General features: G+C 39.4%; 1 pseudogene; it reads right to left on the reverse strand.

The window, feature by feature from the left end:
* Positions 1-2,505: 2,505 nt before the first annotated feature.
* The window catches only part of LOC103277208, a 9,969-nt pseudogene continuing 6,466 nt past the window's right edge, over positions 2,506-6,008 (reverse strand).

Genomic DNA, 6,008 nt, shown 5'->3' on the forward strand with positions numbered 1-6,008 from the left:
AATGATGCCTGAATTTCTTGATGTAATTTAGTAAGGTCTATACTCAGGTCTGAATGGTTCCAAATTCCAAGTTACTTTTTCCCAAGTATGGACAGATGTAAACTCAGAGTGACATGGGAGAGCCAATTTCATTTTTAAGGTCACAAGTTCTTGCCCTACTGCTAAAACATTAACCTTACTCTCTAACTTCTGGCCTATGATTTCCTGAATAACTACGGCAATAGAAATGTTTTTAGATAGCCAATCAGCAAACATAGTTGTATGAACTTCCCTAGATAATGCTACAGTTCAAAAGTAGCTATTAAAACTGTAGCTCCTAAAATTAAAAGTAGCCAAAAATCTTTTCTGTCTTTCTAAAAGAGCATTAGCCTCATACAATATCTATAAACCATATGCATCATACCAACGAGATGACAATTATACAAGAATCATCAAATAAGATGGCTGCTCAAGAATAATAAAACCTTTGTAAAAGGCATTAAACAATTAACTAAAAATACACCCAGTACAAGATACCTTATAAACATTCCTATGATACTCAATTTTAACAACTTGGTACTTATTTCATACTAAAAACACGTAAGAGAACTGCAAGCATCCCTAATGTGGTACTGCTGAGTTTGTCCCACAGGTCTAGACAGGCTGACTGATTGAAGGGCTGCGAGGGCTCTCCACAAATGAGGTTGAATGGCTTGTCTGGTATCCATTCATTGGAGTGCCTTCTAGTTGCAGCAAGCATAGAGCCATTAAAACCCCAGTCACTAATATATAGTCTTTCACCAGGTACAGTATAGTCCACCTTAGAGTTATAAGCACAGTCTCTCCATTTCAGGAAGCCAGTATCTCGCTGGATGAGTGGCCAGTCCTTTTCCATATCATTGAAGGGGCAAGCAGGTACGCTGAGAGGTGGTGTCCATTAAACACAATTGAACAGTTAGGGTCACAGCTGTGATTGAGCAAAGACATACTAGGATACAGGCCAACACCCACTTCCTGCATCTCTGCAGTACAGATGGTGAAAGAGTTGCAGATCACCTTGTCCTGGGTTTGGCATCGGATACAGTCACACTTAAAGCAGTATTGGTCCCTCAGCTGCTTCTGGTGCTCCTCACTGGTCATCAGCATATCCAGGTAGCAGATGGTGAGCTCTTCTCCCACCTTGATATCTCGGACTGCATGCAGTAAGTTTATATTATGTTTTTGGTCCTGCATTCTTTTCTCCTCCCAGTTGTTAAAAACTTTAAAGGCTGTGTCCAATAGTTATAGTTGAGGGGTTTGTGGGCCCTTTTCTAATTTTTGGAGTTTGCACCAGTGCTGACTGAGAGATGAAATACATTCAAAAGAACTTGTCCTTCCAGTCTAGTCAGCTTCTTAACACCTATTTTGTAGTTAGCTAACAGGATTCACTTATATGATTCCTTTACTTCCGTCTGGGAAAGTTGAACTTGAGAGAAATTTATCATAAGAAGACAACAAAGAAGAATTTTTAACATCCTTTTGTCCGAGCCACCCCCTTGAGAAGGGGGGGTGAGAAGTCTGGAGGTTGGGGTTAGGTGCCGTGGCCTTTGGCACCCACCCCTTCTCCAAAGGTAAAAGAGAAAGACTGGAGGCTGGGGTCAGGTGCCGTGGCCTTTGGCACCTGCCCTTTCTCCGAAGGTAAAAGAGAAAGACTGAAAGTCAGAGCTAGGCACCACAGCCATAGACGCCTGCCCTTCCTTCCCAGATAAAGGCGAAGGGACTCACAGAACAGATTACAAGAAACAAGAGTAGTAGGGAAGGCAGGAATTGGAGTTGTAGGAGGAATAGGAGAGGACAAAGGAAGTGAAACCCTTATTTTGTTTACATTTTTCTCCGGTCTATTCCTTTGATTCAACAGGATTCATGCCATCCATCTCAGTCTTTGGGTTAGCGAGGGCATTTCGAATGAATCGATCAGGAATCCAAACAGGAGTTGATGCATCCTGTGGAAATATGCAAGCATGTCCTCTCTCACTGGTTAGTAATATATCAGGCCCTCTCCATTGGCCTGTGAGAAGATCCTTCCATTTTACCATAGGTTTAACATTTCCTTCTGGTGAAACTCCAAATAATTTTACGTGTAGGGCCTTGAAATGTCTCAATTATAAAACATATTACAATGAAAACATTTTTTAAATGTACAAATACAAACCGGTACTTTATACAAGAATTCTCTATAAAATTTATCAATCAATGTAAAAAATCATTTGCTTCAACTGAATGAATATAAGGCATGTCCAGTTTATGTCATTTTGTAGAATTATTTTTGCTTTGTTGGAGACTTTTCTCTTCGCCGGTCCTGATTTCTTCTTGATTCTCCGGACTGTTCAGAGTATCTGCTAGATTTTTCCCATTGCCTCTTGGCATCATTCTGATACCTATCTTCATCGCTTCTAGAGCCTGAATGTTTCCTATTCATTTCCCTTGACTTGGATCTATCTTTTCTTCTAAAATTTTCATTGTCCTTATTTCATTGTCTGTGCTTCTCATTTTCAGAAAAAGAATTCCTTCTCTCTGCTCTCTTCTTTTTGGGATCACTATGCTTATTTTCCAAATCTATGTGCATTTCTTGGTCTCTGTCATTCACAACTCTACTGTAATTATTTCATTCGGAAGGAACACCTCTATCTGATGTGTATTTTGTGATAGGATCTCTCCAATTTGAATCTCTTAAATTTTGATCTCTGTATTTTTCTGACCTTCTTTTTTTCTCAGTCCTTGTCTCCTCGTGCCTCTGTTCTGGTCTTCTTTCTTTTTGTCTCCTATCATGTGTTTGATTCCTGATCAACTTATCTACTTCTTTACTTCTGGTCTTCCCTTGTCCCTTTTTTCTTAAACCTTTAGCTGAGGCAGAGCTATGACTACTGCCTCAGAAGACTCATTCTTGTCACTGGAAGATTCTGAACTGCTATCACTGCTGTCAGAATCAGAGTCAGAGGAGTCAGACTCTGAAGAGAAGGACACCGAAGAGGAAGAGAATGGGGAGGATTTATTTTGCTCAACATCTGCTTTCTGTGCCATGATGACCTTTGGTGTATTTTTGAGATACTCACGTAATTCATCCGTTAACCCTCCAAGACCTATAGAGGTAAAGAAGTTGATGGCAAACCGAGTGTTTCTCGGATTATCTCGGGGTAATAATCCTTCAAAGAATGACTGCAGTGTTTCATCCTTTAATCTTACATTAAGTTTAGCAAGACTCATGTATTCACACAGTTTCTGAAAAAATATTTTGACAAAAATTCTACTGGATGATGTGGTGGTTTCTTCACTCAGTTTTATACATTCCAGGACACTCCATGGAAGTGAATCAGTGTATAAAAGGTGAGCAAACATCTTAGCAACATTTCTCAATTTGTTTGTTTCCAAGTGATGGATGGTATCATACTGTTCTTTGAATATGCTTTCAAAGGATTCCATATATTCTTTTTTTAGCAAGCAAAATCGCCCAGCTAACAAGCCAAAAAATTTCTCATATGTCCTTTGTTGGGCACAGCAATCAAGTATCATGTTGCAGAGTTCTTTTGTTTGGCTTTCAGGAAACTCCATTTTCAGCAATTTATGAGCACATTCTTCAAAATCTAAACTTGATTGAATAGCAAGATAAATTGTTCAACGAAATGAGACTAGATTAATTTCTGTTTTGTCATGAATAATCACTTTTTGTCCTTCTTCATCTTCTTCTCCCTCTTCCTCTTCTTCCTCCTCCTCCTCTTCACTACTTCCAGCATCTTGGTCTGTGTTTGAGTCACTGTCTCCTTCATCAAGAATTTCCTTCTTAATAGCTTTGTACTTCTCGTCATTCTCCATAAAATTAGCATCCATCTTGAAAACATTAAGAACATCTTCTGGATTGTAGTCATCCTCCAAAGGGAGCATATGAGTGAACTGATCATCTTCTTCCACTAAGTCAAGTCCTTCTAGAATAATGAGGTGGTCCTTGAATCCATCCTTCCGTACAGCAAACATCACTTCAATCATATACTGAACTCTTTTGTCAATTTCAGACTCATGCAGAATGTTTCGAAGGCATTCAAATATATTGTTAATTCCTCTTGGTGACACTTGTGTTAATTTGAGGCCACATTCCTTGAGAAAACCAATAGCAACTTCAACACTAGCATCTGTTGATCTTTCCAGGAGCAAAGTGAGCATCTCTAAGCATAAAACTTCATATGCCACATTTTGATTAATAAGATATGCCACAAATTTTGAAGCAGTCAAAGTTGCTTATCATTTCTTTGATAGCCTTTTCGAAAATTAAGAATTAGCCTCTTGAGTATTAATTCTCCAATTTGTGGAAATTTTGAGTTGATCATTGCCACTAATGTTTCATAAACATGGGTGAAGATTGGAGAAGCATTCTGTGCTTGCAAAACAGATCTGAAAAGCAGTCCTCTTCCTCTAACTATATTTTTTTGAAGAAGCTCTTGAATAATGATACTTATGTTGGAAATGTTGACTTTGTTGATAAGGCCATTGATTGACTTCTTTAGGGCTTCCCAGCTCATCCTCTGGTATGCTAAACTGTTTTTATCTGTAATCTTTTCTTGCATCATCCTGAGCTTTGCAGGGGGAATATATGCTCCACCAGTATGAGTAAGAAGAGGATCCAGTTCATCTTTCTTCTTCTTTGCAGTAGGTTCATCCTGAGCAGAGGAATTCTGGGGTACTGATGGTTCTGGGCTCCTTCTCCCAGGAGATGGGGATTTCCGGGACCTTTTCCAATCCATATCTCTTTCTCTTTCTCTGCATTTTTCCTGGTCCCTACTTTGTGACTCCATGTTGCTATCATAAGAATGTCCTCTTCTGGAATGCTCGTAATCTGACCTGCTGTAATCTAAGTTGGGCGCCACTTGCCGGAGACTAGCTTCAGCTGGGTTCAGGGTACCCCAAAGGTGGAGACGGCGTCAGTGACTGGGGGGAAGAAGAGAGAAACAAAGAGACTGGACTCCAGTCTAGTGCAGAAGCAATTGAGTGATATTGGGAATTACAATGGGTCTTTTATACACAAAGTCAGATGTGGGAGGGGCGTCCCCCACCCACCAGAAACCTTAATCCATGAAAACTTAATCAATGATTGCCTTTAAACCCTTTTCATATGATAATCTTATAATCCCATAACAAAGGATAACCTAATCTGTGACTGACATCTTCTATAAACCTTTTTCATCCTAAAATGATTGATTTATGCCAAGTTAAACAATTCTATAGAAGCTTAAGTATTTACTTTACAAACAAAAGTGGCCCATTCCAAAGTTCACAGTGGGCTACCTGCAAGTAACCCAGTTGCATTCTTTCAAAAATGGCTGTCTTCTAAAACTATATTCTACAATTTACACCTTCAATAAATCCTAAGATCATGACCCAGAAGCCTGTGACTAATACTGAGGCTCTTAGATGTGACATGAGTTTGAATTATAAGTTGTGTGAAAGCCAAAACTGCAGTTGTGGCAGAATGGGAGCAATGAGCTTCTAAAGTTAGCTTGTGTTCATCCCGGTCTCAGAGTTTTTATGTTTTGAGCTCACAGGAGCTTAATCTGGTTAGTGCTGCGTACAAAGGGGGAGGAAATGGGGTCAATAGCTCCCGAACGCATCCTAGTGGTCTTGGGGTCAACGGACCTTTCTGATCCCTAACGCTCAGTGGGCCTCTGTGGCTGGCTCCCAACAAGTACCTATATATCTGCACATATATCATTTCAGGTTTGAAAAAATGTTAAAAAGAATTACACAAAAATACTTTGTGAATTCTATGCAATAAGCTGAGACTCTAGAGGGAATGAATTTTCTAGCAAAAACACAAATGACTACAAATTTTTTAAAACCCTCAACTACCCACACCATACAAAATATTGGAGAGGTTAAATCTACTATTTTAAAAGAGGGACCAGTTTATATTTCCTGTATTAATTGTATTTCTTTTTTTTTTTTTGAGTTGAAGTCTCACTCTGTCGCCCAGACTGGAGTGCAGTGGCCACTCCTGGCCACCG

Source organism: Carlito syrichta, unplaced genomic scaffold, assembly GCF_000164805.1.
Source record: "Carlito syrichta isolate Samal-C Ts95f unplaced genomic scaffold, Tarsius_syrichta-2.0.1 Scaffold316508, whole genome shotgun sequence".
Lineage (NCBI taxonomy): Eukaryota > Metazoa > Chordata > Mammalia > Primates > Tarsiidae > Carlito > Carlito syrichta.